Source organism: Canis lupus, chromosome 5 (genome assembly GCF_011100685.1).
Source record: "Canis lupus familiaris isolate Mischka breed German Shepherd chromosome 5, alternate assembly UU_Cfam_GSD_1.0, whole genome shotgun sequence".
Taxonomy (NCBI): Eukaryota; Metazoa; Chordata; class Mammalia; order Carnivora; family Canidae; genus Canis; species Canis lupus.
Window position 1 is genome coordinate 74,139,393 of NC_049226.1, and position 21,626 is coordinate 74,161,018.

A 21,626-nucleotide genomic window follows, 5' to 3' on the forward strand; every position below is an offset into this window, starting at 1 on the left:
TCAAGGAGAAATAAAATCCGGGGGGTCATCTAGGATAATGCCTTCACCATAGGGGACACTGAAACCCTATAGTGTAAACTCAGACCAGTGGTTTTTCTCTTTGTCACGCAAGTGTCTGATTTAAGCTGTGATTGCCCAGGCATCCACTTCAAAGAGGCACCCACTTCAGATGCACTAGACTATCTCAAATAAACATAGTGCCAGCCCCAGGACTAGATAAAAACCAGGCCACCCCACCCCCAGCCCCCAGGCTCCTTTGTTTTAGAGATCTTGGTTGATTTCAGGGATCTTTAACCGCCCATGTGGGCCACCTGTTTTTCCTCTTCTTGCAAATTAAACTCTGGCTCTTATATTTTATTTTATTTTTTAAATATTTTATTTATTTATTCATAGAGACGAGAGAGAGAGAGAGAGAGGCAGAGACACAGGCAGAGGGAGAAGCAGGCATCATACAGAGAGCCTACGTGGGACTCAATCCAGGGTCTCCAGGATCACACCCTGGGCTGCAGGCGGCGCTAAACCGCTGTGCCACCGGGGCTGCCCTGGCTCTTATATTTTAAATTCACCAGTGAAGAGTGAGCCCGAGAAACCCAAGGCCCCCACCCTCCACCCCAATAAAAGCAGAATCCCAGAGCTGGTCTCTCTCTCTCTCTACCTGTGAGCTTGCTGTGTGGCCCCACTGGGCTGTGTAACTTCCAGGACTTGTAAGTAATCTTTTTTTCTAAGTTTCTTGATGGTTATTACTGAGGGTGTCCTGCGATCTTTTTAAGAACCCCAAGTGCTGGTCCAGCCCCAACATGGCTGAGGTTAGGCAGTGACCTGCACAAACCAGACCCGTAGGTAAAGTGACTGACTTCTCACCAGCACTAGGACCCAGGCACATGGGCTCTCAGCCCAGAGGATTTCTCATGCTGTCAGGCACACAGCACACAGGCAGTGATTTATTCTGTGCTTTAATCTGCCTCGGTGCTGGTAAATCTGGGCCCTCCTGTCTCCCTTGGTTATTCCTAGCAGGAGAGGAATGGGCTGCATTGTGCACTCCTGCCCTCTGCTGACGGATGCACATATTGACGCAAGGAAGGTGCTCGAGAAGGCCACCCTTCAGCAAGCCGGACTAAGCGATTCTCTAAGGGGAGAAGGCAATCCTTGGGTCCTTGAGGGGTTAGGGGTGTAAGGTGGTCCCTGGGAATCCAGGGGGTAAAGACAACTGCTTTTATTAAAGGACCAGAGGCCAAGCAGGGGGAGTGTTAGTGTTTCAAATGGAATATTGGAAAGGCCTCTACTGCAGCCGCCACAGCTCACTCCTTACTAGGTCTCAGACTCCCGGACTATTGCCAAGAAGCATCTTGCAGGAATCCTGGTCTTTTCTAGTTGTGAGTCTGTGGACACTTAGAAATCGGTTCACAAATATCTGGAAGGGTGAATGCAAAGAATAAAGAAGGGATTTAAAAAATAGCTACACAGTTTATAGAAAAGATGTGGTTAGGTTAGGCTATGCCTGGTTGTAGCTATGAGTGTTCCTGTTACTATGTCAAAGGAGAGAGCTTTGGGCTGCCTCCCCAGGACCCCCGTGGTTCTCCATCACAACACCCATCTTGCTTACTGAGTTCCTTACTCTTTCTTGGAAGCTCCAGGAGGACAGAGCCTGTGTTTACCTGATTTAATACTCTATCCCCAGAATCTGCCAACAGTGCCTTGTATACATGAGACGCTTACTAATTAGTTATTGACTGGCCAATACAAAACCCTGTTGACTGCCCCTAAGTCATGTTGGTAGTTTACCGATGCAAAGTTCCTTTACGTTTTAGTTTAAGTACATGAAGTGTGGGTTATTATATCGCAATTGTTGATTAGACTGTTTATTATCACAGCCAAAGAATCCAAGGGACCAAATATGTGAATTGATCTTTAACACTGGCAGCGTTGAGCCTACCATTTGCTTAAAGGTGTGACCATGTGAGTAATAAAGATTAACTCGACTATCTGTGATCCACACAAAATGTGTGCTTTTGTTAACTAGGGTTTGATACTGGGTACGGCACTTACCAGCTGTGAGGATTTAGGGAAGTTATTTACATTCTAAGCTTCTGTTTGTGCATCTGTTAAGTGAAGATATAAATAGTAACTATTACATGTTTTTTTTTTCTTCCTGAAGAATAAATAAGTTATGTATTTCGTTTACCTGGTACCATGGCTGACATGTGGAAGATGCTTAGTAAATATGAGAAAGTATTATTACTGCTGGAAGAAGAAAGGGGAAGATAAAGAGTTATGGTTGTTTCAGGTACAATCGATAATTCAAAAATCCTTGTTATGTTGGGTATTACATTTCCTTCCTTCCTTAATTAATTAATTAATAACCAAATTATAGCCTTTAACTTCTTAGATGATCTAGTTGGAGAAATGGCTTTTAAAAAATAGCATTTCCTGGGGTGCCTGGCTGGCTCAGTCAGTGGAGCATGTGACTCTTGATCTCAGGGTCATGAGTTTGAGCCCCACGTTGTGGGTAGAGTTTACGTAATTTAAAAAAAACATTTCTTTTACATAATTAAAAAAATAACATTTCTTTTTTTCTTATTTCAAAAAGTAATGTATTCTCACTATGGAGAAATCAGAAAAGATAGAAAATATAGAAAAACACCAAAGGAAGAAAAGTTACCATGAACCCCACCACTCAGGGTTAACCTATAACCTATAACCTTTGAGGCATTTATATTTTATAAAGCTCACTAATATCACTCTGCTTTGTAACTTGTTCTTTTTTATTTTGTATCATGACTCTTCTCCCATAACAGCAAAAACCAAATTTAGGGGACTGTTTAAAAGCTGCGTAGTATCCCTTTCTATGGACCCACCATAGCAGGGGTAAAGAGAGTTCCCTGTTGCCGGACATTGGGTAGTTCTAAACATACTGCATAGCAATGCGAGTTATATCCATCTTCCTGGTGACAACATCTTGGCACATGTTCTTAACCGTTTATTGGGGAGTAACTCTTTTAGCAGCGAAGTTGCTAGTTTAACAGGTACAATCAGCATCTGGGAGGATAATTTTCTCCAATACAGTTTAATTCTCAGAAACAAGTCACAGATCCCCACCAAATTTCAAAAATGGTGAAAGATAAAGAAAGGTCTTGCATCCAAACTCCAAATTCTGGGTTTCCTTAGCTTTCCTGACTCTTGGTCCATTCACCTGACCTCTGCTATCCATTCTCCGCCCTTCTAAGAGATTTCTGGACCCAGTGGTGTGCTGGTAAATGTTTAACAGCTGGCCCTAGGAAGGGTGAGGGAAGCCCAGCTTTATAGCATTTGGCAATTTCAGTGGTGTCAACAATCCCACCGCTGCCAATTTCAAGCTACCAACATGGTATCACTGACCGGGGAGTTGGGTGAAGTGCACAATCCGCTCTCAAGAGCTGGGATGAGCAGACTTCAGCACACCACTGTGGCTGTCAGTGGAGAGCCAATACAGCCCCCAGGTCCTCCTTCCTTCCCCAAGGGAGCTATGAAGTTCAAGAGAAAGGACACTCTTTTTATTCCTCTTTACTTTTGGTCTTCTTTTTACTTTATAGCCTTGAGAAGACCGTATTTGGATTTCAGGTGCAAAAGAAGGCACCCCACTGCCTGTTCCCACCACCACTCTCCCTCCCCCAAATATTTTCATCTTGTTGTAGAGAGTTTATGCTTCAGGGAGATATACATACTTTCTTTTTATGATTACTGGTGAAAAATAGCTTAATGCCTAATTATGGTAATAATGACTAAAATCTGCTTATACTAAAATGAAAAGGACTACTGTAAGATTCTTCTTTAGATTGTGGCAAATAGAAAATAGATGGTGTCAGATGTCAGGAACATGCTTTTGCATCAGTTATTTCATTTCATAAATTAAAAAATTAAAATACAGAGAGGTCCCCTAGAATGCTGATTATATTTCAGTATTTTTAAACAAGTATTTCCTGAGCATCCCTGCTTAATAAGGGTTCATATTGGGTGCAGAGATGGATACAAACTAGCACTTCCAGGTGCTAAGAACTGTGCTGAACAATTTACATATATTACCCAAGTGGCTTAGCCTTCCTAATAAGCGTGCAGGGAAGGTTATGTTCATCCCCTTCCCACAGAAAAAGGAAACAGATGTTTAGGACCAAACCCATCTCACTGATGACCAGCTCCAGGTCTTCTGAGTCACTCTGTTAATCTGCTGGGACTGCCATTATAAAGTACCACAGCCTGGGAGGCTTACACAACAGAAATGTATTTTCTCACAGTTCTCGAGGCTAGAAGTCCAAGATCAAGGTTTCACAGGGTTGACTCCTGGTGGTGAGTTTCTTCCTGGCTTGTAGATGGCCACCTTCTCCCCATGTCCTCACGTGGCAAGGAGAGAGTGAGAGAAGGAGAGAGGGAGAGAGAGAAGGAGAGAGGGAGGGGATGAGAGACAATGAGAGAGAGAGAGAGAGAGAGAGAGAGAGGGAGATCTCGATTTCTCTTCCTCTTATAAGGATCATATGGATTAGGGCTCTACCCTTATGACCTCATTTAGCTTTAATTACCTCCTAAAGATCTTATCTCCAAGTATGGTCACCTTGGGGTTATGGCTTCCCTATGTGAATTGCAAGGGGCGGAGGGCACAGTTCAGTCCATAGCACACTCTAACATGCTTCTTTCCCTTTAACAGTTCCAAACATAGATAGATGATAGACAGATTTCTATATTTCTATATAATATGTTATGTATTATATCTATGCATATATATAGATATAAAACTGGAAACAGGGAACATACGAGCTGTGTGTGCCCAAAGGTCACCATCCTTTGTGGTGCATATGATTGAGAAGGTGAGCTTTAGTCAAATGTTCAGGGATAGTAGTAAAACAAAGGACCAATTTATCCCCTAACATAGATGGATCACAAATGCACTATACTGAGTGAATGAAGTCAGACTAAAAGATTCAATATGCAAGATTCCATTTACATGACATTGTGGAAAGGTGACACTGTAGGAACAGGACAGATCAGTGGTTTGTTGATCTTCAGGGACTGTGAGTTGGGGATGGTAGGAGGAGTGGGTTTCGAAAGAGCAGGAGGGAATTTGGGGGATGATGGAACCATTCCATACCTTGACTGTGATGGTGGGTTATACAACTGTACGCATTTGTCAAAACTGTTGGAACTATGCCATAAATAGTTTTTTTGATTTTTAATGATATGTAAATTTTGCTTAGGGAATGTCTGGGATCTTTCATCTTTGTGAAGTCTGGTGTCCACGGCTATGCATCCATCCATCCATCCATCCATCCATCCATATATCTTCCTCCTTGGATGTACATTAGAGAAACTCTTCATATAGAATTTATTTCACAGTAAACATAAACCTCCTTTTCCCTTTGTCTGTGACCTTATTGTGTCTTCATTGATTTCTCTGTCTAGGAAGCAGGCTTGGTCCTGGGCCTTTCATTTATGTTGTATGGCATTTTATACACAACAATCCCGAGAGACCGTTACAGTTATCTCCAGTTGCCTGATAAAGAAACTGAGTCTCATGTTTTCTTCAAATGACCCGAGTGTGCTCACAGAAGTGGCAAAATGGTAGAGCAGCATTTCGACCCTGGTAGACTGATACGACAGATGTTTAGTTATGGCTTCCGGATTAATTTGTCTCATTAAATATTTCCAGGTTTTCATTTGATGGCTCAATATCAACTGGAATACTAAACAAAAACGTTAACTCAAGGGGCCTAAACTATAGGAGAATTTACTGGTTTGTGAATTTCAAAGGCCATAGGCTTTTGTAAGTTTCCATCTACTGACTCAACAATGTCATTACGGATCAATTTCTCTTCATCTTGCCACTCTATATGTAATAGTGCTGTTAATTTGCCATCATCATTCTCAAACCAAATATTCTTTGTGATCCCAAGAGAATGGCCAACAATTTTCCTTCACATTTCATTCCATCACATGCCCAACTCTGAAATAATAATTGTGGACACGGGGTTGCATTCTTCGATTGACTCAAGCCAATCCCCAACTGAACCGCAAGGCTGGGAAATACGACTCTGTTCAGGAGAGAGTAGGGTAGGATGCTGGGGAGGCTTCCAGAATATCTGTTACAGTCTTCAAGCCTGACCAAAAAGCTAGATCACTGGCCAAAAGTATGTTTCCTATTATCTATGTATGTGTTGTCAACATCTTTTATTTGTAAAGGATCAGACTGGCTGGGAAGGTGTCTTGTCTCACACGAGTTTCTGGAAGAGCTCCCTGGACTTGCAGGCATGCCATCACTTTTTCAGTAATGATGGACAGGAAAGTGGCTATCCTTGGGTGTTTGGGAAGGCTTCCTTTTTAATTGAAGCAATGTTCAAAGTCACCCAGTTCTCCTTTTCTTCCTAAATCCATAATCATCTGAAACCTTCCATGGGTACAATTCTGGTGAGACTGGAGAAGAGAGATTTGTGGTCACTTTTGTACAATAATTAGAATAAACATTTATTTAGTGTTTTATGCAGCATATATTTATGGGATTTATAAGCAAACAGAATGTGGAGACGGCTGAGTGCACAATTAAAGACGCAGTCTTCCCAAACTGCATTCCATTATCCAAAGATCTTCATTTGGTATACATCCTAGATCCAGATGGTATTTTTTTTTTTAACAGGAGAAAAACAAATGGAAGTTTAATAACAGGTATACCTCCTGCATACATGGAAGATAATCAGGGAAACTGAGTAACTCCTTAAATAGCCCTTGGAATAGACTCTGAATCTGTGGCAGAGACAGCTAACTGTCTCCCAATATCTGTCTTTCCTTTTATACCCTACAGTAGTAATAATAATAGTAATACTATTATTATTAAATTATTATTATCTATTATTATTAAATATTATCTATTATTATTAAATGTATTAAAAGCCACATTTCCCAGTCTTCTTTAAGACTACACATGACCACGAGACTAAGTTCTGCTCAATGGGATGTAAGCAGAGTGTTGTGCACAACTTCTAGCACAACTTCTCCCTTAATGAGAGGATGTATAATTTTTGCCTTTGTCCTCCTTCCTTCTGGCTGGAATATGGACAAGTTGTCTGGCAAGGGGGTCCCCATTTTGGATGAGAAAGAGAGGATTGTGTATGGAGTTTGGTGGAACATCAGGTTCTAGGTGGGATGAGGTCATCACCCTGGTCCTGGACTTCCTGTGTTTATATGAGAGAGAAATAAATTATCATGTACAAGCCATTCCAATGTTATTTTTCTTTTACTTGCAGCTTAAATGTACTAATGATAATAGCCAATGGTTAAAATAGTACTAGCCTGGCACACAGTGACACTTCTATAAGCACTTCACATGGACTTGGCTAATCTTTAATAACCCCATGGAGGTTATTGTTTTACCCATTTCCAGACAAAGAAAACAAATTCAAAGTCACACACATCCTAAGTAGTGAGATGATCACAAGACTTGGGATTTGCACCCAGGCGGTCTGGCTCTGGGGTCCCAGCTCTTAATTTCCACGTTGCCTTTATTAATACAAATTCCACCCAGCAGACTCTGCTGGAGAAACCCATGGAGAAGGAGTTCAAGTCTAGCACAGCACACTGAGGAAGTTATTAGGGTGTAGCTTCTTTCAAAATTGCTTCTGATGAATCTAATAGAAATAATCTGAGCCATATGGATTAGATTGTCATTAAAATATACATATGGGTTTAAAAGTTGAGAGCAAAGCGTGTGGTCAAATACATAGTGTGTTTTCTTGAGCTTGGAAGGTTGCATAATTGGCCTGAAATGTCATATGGCCTCAGAACATAGAAGTTCATCTATTTCAAATTAATCAGGTTTTGTGGTGCTTTTGGAGGCTCTTTGGCCAAATTACAGATGAACAGGGAGCCATGACTTGGAATTTCTCTCAAACTCCTGAGGGCAGGTGTGTCTTCAGTGTTTCCACATCTAACTTACAGTGTACCTGAGCAACTAACTTTTTTTTCAGTAGAGCATTTTTCTTGTTTCTATCCCAGGATTTCATATTTAAAAATCTCTTAGGAGGGCAGCCCCGGTAGCTCAGTGGTTTAGCACTGCCTTCAGCCCAAGGCGTGATCCTGGAGACCCAGGATCCAGTCTCGTGTCAGGCTCCCTGCATGGAGCCTGCTTCTCCCCCTGCCTCTGTCTCTCTCTCTCCCTCTCTCTCTCTCTTCCTCTCTGTGTCTCTCATGAATGAATAAATAAAACCTTAAAAAAATCTCTTAGGAGGCTTTCTAAGCTGGGACAAACCACCTTGAATCATAAAACTGAAGGATTTGTATTCATGTATTCATGTTCAAGGCAACAGAAGCCTAGAGAGATTTCATTTTGACTCTTGTTGGGCCTTGTAAGTTTGTGTATTCATTCACTCAGTTATTCATAAGCAAGCATTTAGTAAATATGCTTGAACTCTATTAATAATGTGACTTTGGTCAAGTTACTTCACGTATATTACTTCCTTTTTACAACAAATTTCAAATAGATTAAAGGTGTTTTGCACATAATAAATGACTGAAAAGGATAGTTGTAGTTATTACTGTTTTCAAGGCCTGATGCTAGGCAAAGAAAAAAATTAGCAGAGTTAGGGCAAATGTACTACCTTCTTTTCAACCTTGACAGATGTGGATAATCATCCATTTATTCAAATGCCAAACAAATATTTATTCAACATCTATTATTTGCCAGATATTATGTTAGATAGTGAGCCTAAAATAGTGAAATAAATAAATACTTAGTTCTAGTTTCCAAGGGCTTACTGAGAATGAGAGTGAGGTAATCTTTCTGTGGCTGTTTTCAGCATGAAAATTTTGGCAAATCACTCAACTACATAGTGACTCAGTTTCTCTATCAGGTTAAAGAAGGAAAATAATTCTCATCTTGTGAAATCATTGTGGAAGTAAATGAGATAACAAATAGTGCCTGGCACATGATGGATGACAAAAAAACGTGGTTTATCACTTCCTCTTACCCCCTTCAAGAGGAGCCCCTGTGCTCATTCCTCTTATATTTAATCCAACAGGGAGGCTAGACAAAACTCTAATTCCCTGTTAACTTTTCTGTATGCTTTTTTGGGAATAGGGTCTACACTGTGCCTGGCACATGGTGAGTTCCCAGTGGTTCTTACTGAATAATATTCAGCAAGAACTGTACACATGGATAAGAGGTAATGACATCTCAGGTGAGACAAAGCAGCAGGTAGAGGAACTAAGGAGTGAAATCAAAAGTGTGGAGTTCATTACTGTTATCTTTTCTTTGCCTTTCTTTCTATTGCAAACTATACTAAAGACATTCCTCCCATTTGAATAGAGTTGAAAGCACCTCAAAGGCAGGGACCATACATTCTACATGAATGCATTTTATACTTTAATATAAATCACTCCAATATCTTGTTAAAATTCAGATTCTGATTCAGCAGTTCTGGGGTGGGGCCTGAAACTGAATTACTAAAAAAGTTCCCAAGCAGTGATGATGCTTGTGGTCTCAGAGCATGCTTGGAGGAGGAAAGGTCTGTATCTTTCCAATTAGTTACTGACCAGCATGTCCAAAACAGTATTCTCCTTGGATTTTATTTATTTACTTATGTATATATATATTTTTATTTTTAAAAATAGACTTTATTTTTTAAAGCCCTTTAAGTTCAGAGCAAAATGGAGCACAAAGTACAGAGATTTCCCAAATACCCCTACCCCTTGTATAGTCTCACCCATATCAACATTGACCACCATATAAAAATAAATTTATTATAATCCATGAAAGTACAGTGACTCATGATCACCCAAAGTCTCTAATTTACCTTGGGGGTCACTCTTGGTGTTACACATTCTGTGGGCTTGGACAAACAGATAATGATATGTATCCATCATTATAGTATCATAGGGAATAGTTTCACTGCCATAAAAATCCTCTGTGCTCTGCTTATTCACCCTCTCTCCCACTAGCCCTTGGCAACCACTGGTCTTTTTTCTCTCCATAGTTTGGCCTTTTCCAGAATGCCATATAATCGGAGTCACTTTTCAGATCGACTTCTTTCACTTAGTAATAAGCATTTAAGTTCCCACCATGTCTTTTCATGGCTTCATAGCTCATTTCTTTTTAGTGCCGAATAAATCCCATTGCTTGCACGTACCAGAGTTTATCCATTCACCTCCTGAAGGACATCTTGGTTGCTTTTATGAGTTTCAAGTGATGTCAAACGATACTTATTTTCTAATGATCTTCACTGGCAAAATAAAGGACTATACGAGGCAGGAACTGCACACGGTTGACAATTTACTATTTTCTTGCTGTTTCTTTCAGTGCCCTTTTTGACTGAGGGGGGCACTTGATGGGATGAGCACTGGGTGTCATTCTGTATGTTGGCAAATTGAACACCAATAAAAATAAATTTATTATTAAAATAAATAAATAAATAAATAAAAATAAAAATAAATAAATAAATAAATAAATAAATAAATAAATAAATAAATAAATAAATAAATAAATAAATAAATTCTGCAGTCAGGAAAAAAAAAAAAAGAATTTCCAAAAGCTGCAGGGCTTGGGTGACCTCTGTGCTCGGAGCTCTGAGTGATTTACAAATCCCTGCGAAAGGCCACTAGGGGGAACCGTTTGGTAGCGTTGGACGGGTCCTGGGTGGCCAGAGGTGTGGTTTCCTTGCCTTGAAAAGTCGACCCAGTAAACAAAAGATGGCTTGCGAAATTAAACATCCCTCTGCCAGATGGCTTGCTGCGCGAGCTGCGGCGATTTTCCTGCGGCCCGCGTGAATGGTCCGCGGGATGGAGGCTCGGCGGCCGGGGAGGCTGATGCAGCGGGAGGATGCCCAGTGAGGATGCCCAGCGAGGACAGGAGCCCGAGCATTTCCAAGCAGCGGGGCTGAGCCTTTTTATTTATAACAAGTAAACCGAGCTCCAGAGTTGTTTATAGAAAGGAGGTGTTGAGGAGATTGAGCTGGACTCTCAGGGGCTTCCAGGATGCTGCACACACATGTTAGATGACAGGTACTGAGAAATTATTGCCCTGCAGGACAGGTGCGCCCCGGCTTCTGGCTTCGTGTGTGCCCAAAGAGTGGGTACATTTACTCCCTATAAGCTGTTAGCTGCGCAGTAGACTTTTAATGATGTTCAGAGTGCTATGCCTTCTAAGGGGACGTTTGTCATAGTGTCATTATTGATGTTTTAGGACCACTGGCTCCAGACAGTAACCTTTTGTAGATCCTTTTCCCAATTCCTGCCATAGCTACAGCCCGTTACTTTTCAATAGTCTTTTTTAAAAAAAGTTTTATCTTAAAAGGAGATATACAGATATACACTGTATGTAGAAAATAAGTTCCACTTGCCATTAAAAGAAAGCACGTGTAAAAATAAATTCCACAAAGGCATTTAACTCTAGCTGGATATTGTGGCCTCTTGAAGGTTTTAGGCCTGAGACGTACTCCCTGTGATTAGCAAGGGCTAGAAAGAGGTGTTAAAGATGTTTTAGGCCCCATGTAGGATTTTTTTGCCTTGACAAAATAATCAAGAAGCCCGAAAGAAAATAGCTTTCTCCCAGTGTGATTCAGAGTTACTTAACGTCTTGTCTGTGTGCAGCTAGTCATTCTGTAATCCACCAAAAACCACCTAATATAACACTAGTTGGACTCCTCTAACACTTTGGGAACTCAGCTTTAAATCAAAGTGATGAAAACATCACCTGCTGGAAAGATCTCCCTATGTTGCCCAGAAGTGAGAAACTGCTCAATTTCTTCAAGAGGGAGGAAGCTATAGGTCTACCCTGAAGGCTAACTGTGTTGTTAAAAATAATTCCATGGGTAAACTAGAATTTAAGAGCACCCCACCACGTGGCAGTGCATTCCCCTGTTTTAGGATTTCAAAATAAAAAATAGCTGAACTAGTTTTCGGGAACTTTGACTCTTCCCTTTTTTTCTCACAGCCCACATTCAATTTGCTACTAAGTCAGTTTTTGCAATCTGCCTTTTGTTTTGTATCCCAAGTGATGCTGCCTGAGTTGAAGTCTTGATCCTCTGTTGTCTGATCTTGATATTGTTTTCCTGTCTTTGTCTCTCCACCTTTCAATCCATCATCTACGCAGAAATGATCTTCCAATACCAATGCATATTTTTTTAAACTGCAATCTTCTTCTGTTAGTGATTTCTTTTTTTAAAATTTTTATTTATTTATTCATGATAGTCACACAGAGAGAGAGAGAGGCAGAGACATAGGCAGAGGGAGAAGCAGTCTCCATGCACCGGGAGCCCGATGTGGGATTCGATCCTGGGTCTCCAGGATTGCACCCTGGGCCAAAGGCAGGTGCCAAACCGCTGCGCCACCCAGGGATCCCCTGTTTAGTGATTTCTAAGTCATTTGCCCAACATCACATAATTTGAAAGTGACAGAGCTGGGATCCAGATTCAGTGGTTTGATACCAAAGGGCATAATTTTAGGACCATATTAATCTTCTTTGCCAAAGAATTTAAGCAACTGACATTGTTTTGCAGAAAAAGATATTTTGTAGACTTTAAGGATATAACATATTCAACATTTCCCAAGTCTAAAAATGGCTATTAACTCACCAATCAATATCTATAAAGATTAAATAAATGTGCATCTTTTTGGTTGGAGTGATAGAAACATTCAAATTGGTTCAAATATTATGTGATATTATTGGCTGTTTACTAGGGATAACTGAAAAGTTTAGGAGGTAGTTCTAGCTTCTGGCCTGAATGAATCCATAAACCAGATCTCTAGGACTTAGTCACTGGCCCTGTGTCCCTCAACCTGCCTATATCCTTCTGTGTGGCTTCATTCTCAAGCAGCTCTTCCTCTAGTGGAGAAAAGATGGCGGGTGAGGACCCATTAGCCCCAACAACCTCAAAGAAGGAGACCATTCACTTCCTTGGCATATTTGCAAAAGTTTCTGGACTGAGTCTCATTGGCCCAGCAGCTTGGGTCATGTGACAACCATGAACCAATTGTTGTTTCAGGGGAATGGGCTTTCCTGATTAGCCCAAAGCAGATCAGGTGCCCAGTGGGACTCAGGATGTGGAACTAGCTTCTCTGAAAAGAATGGACATAGGCTGAAGGAAGGTAGTTCTGGAGATATTGGAATGTGGTTCCCAGAAAAGAATTAGGAGCAGGGTGTGGGGAATAGATGCTGGGCAGGCAAAAGTGACAGGTGCTGCTGCACCTACTCTGTGCTTATGATTAGCTGTATGTTTGTGGGACATAGAGACACTTAAGCAGAGGCACTTAAGGAAGTGCTGGCTCTCAGAGAACTAGTAGTTGGGAGGCAGGTAAGAAATAATGAGACAAGAGGGCGCATTCTTTCTACTTCGTGGTTCACACAAAACAGTTAAACTAAATGAAATAGGAATTCAAAAGAGAAAGGATCCTTTGTGGAGGGTAGGAGGACAATCCTCAGGAGATGCCCTAGAGAGGGTGGGCAGGAAAGGTGAGTCACTACCTTGGGAAAGGTCTTGTCACTCTCCACCATCCCCACCTTCTCCCCTGGTGTTACACCTCAAGTGTTTCATTACATGGCAAAAGGAAAATTACTGCTGTGAATCAATTGAAGTCACCAGGTGGGCAATTTTCAGGCCCCGAGTCATCCTCCCTACATCTCTTCCCCGAATGCCCCACTGGAGGCCAGGATGGAATGGCCGCACATCTAGTACTCCTGATGAGATGATAGGTGTTTGTGCCATTTCTGGAGAAAAGAAGAGGGATGTGTAGTTTGGATCTTGAAATACTGAGATTTCTTAGACACTGAGGAAAAAATACAAAACCAGAAACCATCAAAATTGTGGTTTCAGTGACCACCAGCTTCAGAATCACCCAGAGTGTTTACTAAAAGTCACAGAATCCTTTTGAAGCTGGGGCTGGTGAGGAAATCTGCATTTTAAGGTAATTTCTCGGCCAGCTTTTAGGCATGCTTAACTATGATAACGAATGACTCATGAGGTCAGTGGAACAGACTCTTAGGAACGTAGGGCTGGATAGAATATTAGAAATTTAAGAATTTGGGCTTTGCTCTTTCCCTCAAACTTTCCTGTCTCCTTAACTTCTGGCTTTGATGTTGATTACATGCTTCAAGGTCTGCAAATGGGACCAGTGGACGGGGCAGAGGTAAGACTAGTGTATGGCTGAATAAAAGTGGATACACGTGATGGATGGTAAACAGCAACTATTATTTGAATTCTTAGCTCTCCATGTCTCAAGCCCTGCTTCTGTATTCTAGAATAAGAGTTCTGGGTTTGTAGACCATGAATGACAGGGTGTTTGCAGAGCTTCTGGAGGATGGGCTTCAAATTTGGTGTTAATATATATCTGTGAATTTCTGTGCAGGGCTCTATGACTTTATCGTGATCTCAAGGTGATTTCTGATCTTAAGAAATATCAAAAACCACCCCCTTGGAGATTGATTTTCCCAGTGACTAAAGTCTGTTCATAAAAGTTCCTTCAGAAGAATTTGGATGTAAGGCTGCTTCTTGTTTCATCTGTTAGTGAATTGGAACTCAGAAAGCCCCAACCACCAGCCCTGCACCTTTTCTGTGTCTTGGGAATATAGAAATATGAAAGGAATTTGTTTTGCTGAGTAATTTGAGTAACTTGAGCTGTGTATTTGAGGGAAAGAAAAAAATCTATCAAGCAGTTCTGTGCCCTATTGCACAGACAACATTTCTCCAACCCAGATGCCCCCCAAATTGGAATCACTGTTACCCTAAGAACAATGGGTGGTCCAGGAAGTGGTATGCCTGATTTTTAGAAAGCCAGACTCATCACTGGGGTGATCTTTAATAGAACTCTTTGTTGAACAATGGTTTTTGCCCCAGAATGTGATCACAGCTGTTTTATTTTAGCTAATGCAGCAATTCAAGCAATTAAATCCATATTCCTCTGTGGCTATTTATTTTCATGAAGTAGTTCTCAGTGTATTGTCATGAAAGAATTCTTTGAGACTTGCAAAGTTAAAACAGAATGTCGACTTTTTTCCTTCTAAAATAGCCACATCTGCTTCTTCAAATTGTCTTTTCTTTGTTGATGTCTCATAAAGATGTCAACTTTTAGTCTGTAGGAGTTGAGTTCCATTGGGAGAAGTGAGATTTATAATTCAGAGTCTATAGAACTAGTATTATGGTAAATCATAAACCAGGACAAGGAGGACCTATTCCTTTTAGCAGCAAAATAATAACTTCAATCCTAGAGCTAATGTTGAAATCTTATATTGTTGCAAAATTAAATCATAAGTAATTATTTCCTCATCGTAACATTGTATATAAATGAAAGATTTGATGGTTTTGTATAACTTTCTTTCCTTTTCCTGTGATTATATATTGCATACTTATTTTATCCAATCATTCAACAAATATTTATTGAGCTGCTACTATGTGTCAGGAGCAGTGAATGAGATGGACACAATTCTTGACCTTGTTCCATCTATACACTGCCAGAAAGACAGGCAAGGAGCAAGCACATTGAGAAAAGAATAGAAGAATTATAGATTGTGGTACATGGTACAGAGAAAATAAATAAGGGAATAAAATGGAAAGGAACTGGGGAAGGAAGTTACTTTAATTAAAAAAAAAATCTACAATTGTAGAAGCCCCCTCTGTGGAAATATTTAAGGTGGATTTTAAAGGAAAGATGATTTTTGAAGCAAGTTCATACATTCTCATGAATAGGGGAAGAGCATAATAGGCAGGGAGGATTGCCCATGCAAAGGCAGAGGGAAAGCACCTGGTGTGTTTTGAGACCTGCTGGGTGAGTGACGAGGCTGGAATATGAAGAGTGAGGTGAGTGTGGATGGAAATGATTATTGATTGCTGTTCTTGCCTTACTGAAACAAGCTTCCGTTGTTAGCTCTGGAATTCTATTGGCATATTCGCTGCCATCTTGCTTGCCACTGCTGGGGATAAGGTGTGTGCACCTTTCAACAAAATCTAGGATGGACTGTATGGAGATCATGGATGGTGTTATGGATTAATTGTTTATGTCTCCTACAAATTCATATTTTGAAGCCCAAATCTGCAATATGATAGTATTTAGAGGTGGGGTGTTTGGAAGGTTATTAGGTCATGGGACTAGAGCCCCCATGAATGAGATTAATATCCTTATAAGAAGAACCAGGAGAGAGATGATCTGTCTCTCTTTCTTACTCTCTCTCTCTCTCTCTCTCTCTCCCAGTCTTATGAGGGTGCAGCAAGCTGCTGGACATTGTATAAACCAGGAAAAGTACCCTCACCTAGAACCTGACCATGCTGGCACCCTGATCTCGGCCTTCAGCCTTCAGAACCATATGAAATAAATGCCTGTTGTTTAAGCCCCAGGTCTATGGAGCTCTGTGGGAGCAGCCTGAGCTAAGGCATAGGAGTAAAAGGTACCAGAGTGCTTTAAGAAGGGAGCCAATTGAAGGCACTCATTAGTTTCTGCTTAGCTGTAAGGAAAACAGCCACCAATCTGCAGAACTCATGGAGCCAGACGCTGGCCAAGATGCTGGAGAAATTATTCCAGCCCTTTGGGCTAAACAGGAACCTGTATCAGGGAAACTTGACAATTTTATATGGTTTATTATTGTTATATCGATTTCCTTTTTTGCCTACTTTTAAATAGAAAGAGAAATTACCTAACTTTGTCAGCCAGCCCTAACTGAGTTAAAGGGAAATACTGAAGGGTTCCACTTACTCTCCCTCACAAGCTGTGGACTGAGGAATAAAGGTGTGATCCCCACAGCAATGGCAGCAGGAATCAGAGAGAAGTGGGGAGTAGAGAGGGAAAATGAAGTCTACTTGGTCAAATTTTCTTCTCCTCTTCTTCAAATGAATTGGTTATTACTTAATACATGTGGTTTATCAAGATGATCTAAAAGTATCACGATGGGACTTCATCCTACCCATTAGATTCATTTCCACTGAGCACCAGTTCTGTGCAAAGCCCTGTGACAGGTATCTTTGATGAAATAGGTATTAATATGAATTACATACTGACTTCCAACTCAAGGAGACTGGAATTGTTAGGAAGAGTCACCAGTATATAAATAAGTGCTAAGATCATTCAAAGGAGGGACAGATTATTTCTGGAGGGAAGAACCTGGAATGGCTTTATGAAGGAGGAGAAATTTAAGTCAGGCTCTGAATTATCAGTGAGGTTTGGGAGACAGATATGGTGAGCAGAGAGTAGTCTCAGACAGAGGGAACATTGTCACAGACAGGCAGTGGGACTCATCACCGGTGTTTGCAAATATTGCCTAGGGAGCCTGTTAAAAATGAAGCTAGTCAAGACCCATCTAGAGAGATTCTCATGAACAAGGCCAAAGGTGGGGGCTGGGAATTTGAATTCTAAGGGCACGTCAGATGAATCTGATACAGAGGGCCCAAGACCACCCTTGGAGGGATGGGTCCTAGACCACCCTTGGAGGGATGTCAGTCTAGAGAAGAGGTGACCTCAGAGGTAGAGATATTTGTTGAAGGGCATCAATATGGGGTAAACTTGGAAATGTTGGTAGGAGCCATATACCTAGAAAGTCTTAAATGCTAAGTGCTTTATTTTTCATGCAGCTACCATATTTTGAGAGCCACTGAACTAGATCTTCAAAAGAACATTATGGGGAAGTTTTTTTTTTTAAAGATTTTATTTCTTTATTTGAGAGTGAGAGAGCACAGAGGGAGAGTGAGAAGGGAAGGGAGAAGCGGACTCCCCACTGAATGGAGAGCCTGATGTGGGGCTTGATCTCAGGATCCTGATATCATGACCTGAGCCAAAGGCAGATGCTCAACTGACTGAGCCACCCAGGTACACCTGGGAAATTTGTTTTCATCCCATTGTAGAAGAAGGCACCTAACTGAAGATGAGTATAAGTGATATGTTTGTGTTTCCCCCAGAGGGGGAATGGCAAAGTTGGAGCTCAAACCCAGGTGGTTCAGTAGGGAATGGGAAGGGGGTGGTCAATGTGATGAGGACCAGATTTGGAGTGATGATTGGCTGCACGATGAAAGAGAAGAAACAGATGATGGGGAGCCTACTGAAGCAGTGTAGGCAAGGTTAGGTACAGATCTGTCCAGTGCAAGAGAGGGGAAATAATGCAAGAGTTCCTAGAACTTTTGTGAGATTGCACCATACAGGAGTTCTTGGACCGACCACACTTCTCAGGCTCTTGTGATACCCGTTTGGGACTCGGGGTACTTGGGTGTTGTCACCATCATGTGTGAGGTGCTGACTCCCAAGTCTCTCTGGCCCATGGAGGGGCTGTAAGTGGTTAAGAATGAAGATGCTGAAGTCAGATTCCTGGATTCAAATCCTGACACCCCATTCCCTACCTGAATGACCTTGAGCTAGTTTATTTAATCTCTTTGTGCCCCAATTTTCTCACCTGTAAAATGGACAAATAAACTCTTCAAATGATTGATATGGGACTTAAATAGAAAACAGATGGAGGGATCCCTGGGTAGCGCAGTGGTTTGGCGCCTGCCTTTGGCCCAGGGCGTGATCCTGGAGACCCAGGATCGAATCCCACGTTGGGCTCCCGGTGCATGGGGCCTGCTTCTTCCTCTGCCTATGTCTTTCTCCCCCCCCCCCTCTCTCTCTGACTATCATATTAAAAAAAAAAAAGAAAACAGATGGAATAAACACTCACTACATGTTAGGATTCACTAATATTGCTACTATTTTTATTATTTTATTTTTACTTTTGTTTTTGTTTTATTTCAATTACTAGGTCTTGTGACACTTAGACATGCCTCTTGCTAACTTTACAAGCCACAGGCTTATTCATTTACCTCTGAAAGAAGTTCTATATCAAGTGTCTGTCTTATGAGGGACAGTGATCAAGAAGAAATTCCTCTCCTGATTAATTTTATTGCTTTACAGCATCTAAAGAGTATGAAGGAGGCTGGTAATTCAATCCTAGAAGAACACCGAATATTAGAGAAACAATCTGTTGTTGCAATCACATCAACCTCAGTTCTTTTAATGGCAGTTGAGAAGCTCCATCATGAATAGGATTTCCTTGAGCAAAATGTTGCTAAAGTGAAGGGAGTATTTCCTTTTCTTAATGCTTCTTCCTGGTGATGGCTCCATGGCTGTTATGGAGGTAGTTTTATATATAATTCACATTAGTTCAGTGACTATAGGATTGATGTACGCACCCCCCACCTGGCCCCACACTGGGCAATGCCACAAGTCTATATGCATAGATTCTCTTCTCATTAGCCTTTTCATTTATTTAGAATTGAGGCCATCAACTATATAAATCATGGCAATCCTAGGAAGGCTGACATAAAAAAAAAAAAACAAGCTGAATTATTTAAAGAGTGGATTTTCAGGGTGAGGAAGAGGGTTCTACTTTAGAATTCTTCAAGGAAGCTCAATGTAAAATGAGAGAAGAAGGTGAGACTGAGCCATGTAACTCGGGGAAGAACAGTCAAGGTGGAAGGAAGAGTGAGTACAAAAATCCGAGCCCTTAAGCAGGACAGACTCCATGCACACATTTGAGGGACTGGAAGGGGACCTGTTTGCTTGTGTGAAGTAAGCAAAGAGCAGGATGGTGTGGGGGAGTGGAAAAATATCAGAAGCCAGAGTAGATAAGGCTTCGAAGTCCATGATTTCATTTTGAGTACAACAGGAGCTATGAAACATTTTTAAAGCAGGGTTGTAAGATATTATGAGTTACATTAAAAAAAATATGTCTGGGGATCTGGTAGAGAAGAGGTTATAGAGGGCAAAAATACAGAGGACAAAAATATAGGATCAGTTAGGAGGCCACTACTGCCATCCCACTGCATGGAATGAGTTTTTGACAAATACAACATAATTCATTTGCCTTGGGTGTTTGAGTTGAAGAGTATGGATTTTTCTGAATTTTGTAGTTGAAAATAAGTTTCTGCAACTACTGGAGAGTTAAAGCCTCTTATTGCCATTTCTAGAAATGGTTGCAGAATTCCTAAAGATAGGGGATCCCTGGGTGGCTCAGAGGTTTAGCGCCTGCCTTTGGCAGGGGGTGTGATCCTGGAGTCCCGGGATCAAGTCCCGCGTCGGGCTCCCTGCATGGAACCTGCTTCTCCCCCTCTGCCTGTGTCTCTGCCTCTCTCTCTCTCTCTATGTCTATCATGAATAAATAAAAAATTAAAAAAAAAGAATTCCTAAAGATAAGCTTACAGTGTCATCAGCCCTGATCCCTACCTGTGGCTGTGGAAGCCTCTCCACAGCTTGGTCTTTGCAGCCTTAGAGTGCAATGGGGCAGTTATGAATACACTGAAGAAAATGAGAGCCTTGGCTCTTAAAGAAAGGAACCTTCTGTCAGTGGGAGCCATTTATTAACAATGAACCCAGAGGTAGGAGACTATAATCGAAGTGGGTCTGGGAACCCAGAGAAATGAATAAAAGTCCTTTGGTGCCATAGTTCCCATCAGGCACTGGGCCAGGTGTGGGGGGAGATGAGGACAGCAGGGCACATGCTTCTGCAGGGCAGCTGGATCCTTCTTGCGCTAGACTCAAGTAATGGATGTGACCCACCCCAAGGAGTCTACTCAGCATCAGACAGGTCCTACGCTAATTCGGAAACTTCTGACACTCTTAGAGTAATTGCAAGTCAATTTGGCCAAGGACAAATTATTGCCAGTGGTGAAGTCACTTTGCAGAATTTTCCTTGCTTACCCAAATCCTTGAGCTAAAGGAAATAAGTGAAATTTAAGCAGAATATTGGACCCCCAGAGTGAAACTCATAAGGTAGAAAATGAACACCAACTTACAGAACCTTAGCCCTTTTCAGAAACCCATGAAATTAATGAAATCCAGCTCTCTCTCCCCAGTTGACCTGTTTTTTTTTTTTTTTTTTTTTTTTTAATTCCAGGCCTGGGACTGAGAACCGATTTTTCAAAGTGTATCTGAGCCTGCTTCAGTGTCATCTCATTCTTTGCCCACAGGCAAAGAAACTATGGTCAGTGGTAGGAGTTAGAAGAGTTAGAAGATAGAGTTGAACTCAGAATTGGGAAGAATGGCTTAGTAATAATTCCTGCCCAACTATGGAACAGTGAAACAATACTACTAATGCTGTTAACATTTACTGAGCATATACTATGTGCCAGGCTAAGTGCTTTACATGCATTGTCGTCTTTGGGCCACGGTATAACTCTCTTTTAGAGGTAAGGAAATGAAGTCAAGGAAGGGTTAAAGTCTCATTTCAAACTTCACCCAGTTATTCTGCTTCATTATCCCTGGGTTGGGACAGGGGTTGGCAAACAGAGACAGTACATCTGAAAGAATGAATGAAGGAATGAATTTGATTAAGTTCAAGAAATATTTGCAAAAAGCTGCTATGTGCCAGGCATAGTGTTTGGCATTTTCTGGTAAACAAAGACCAATATGATCTAGATTATGTCCAGAAGATCTTTCCAGACTAATAGTAACAAGCTAAGCAGACGCCTTCTGATTTACAAAATAGAACATTTACAACCCCCCCCTCCCCGCCCCCCAATTGGGTGGAAGCATTTGGTTGCGTTTGCTGGGTGGAAATAGATTTAGGAAAGGCTTCCTGCATGAAGTGGCATTTCAGCCAAGCATTGAAGGAACATGTGGGAACAAATCTGGGGACCAAGGAATATTCTAAGCTGTAACATTTATGGGTT

General features: G+C 41.3%; 1 long non-coding RNA gene across 1 annotated transcript; it reads left to right on the plus strand.

The window, feature by feature from the left end:
- The first annotated feature begins 478 nt into the window (after positions 1-478).
- LOC111096124 lies at positions 479-5,349 on the plus strand. The gene is made up of 4 exons (XR_005358935.1): positions 479-704; positions 1,872-1,956; positions 2,156-2,284; positions 5,223-5,349. It is a non-coding gene; the product is annotated as an uncharacterized LOC111096124 (long non-coding RNA).
- Positions 5,350-21,626: the final 16,277 nt, after the last annotated feature.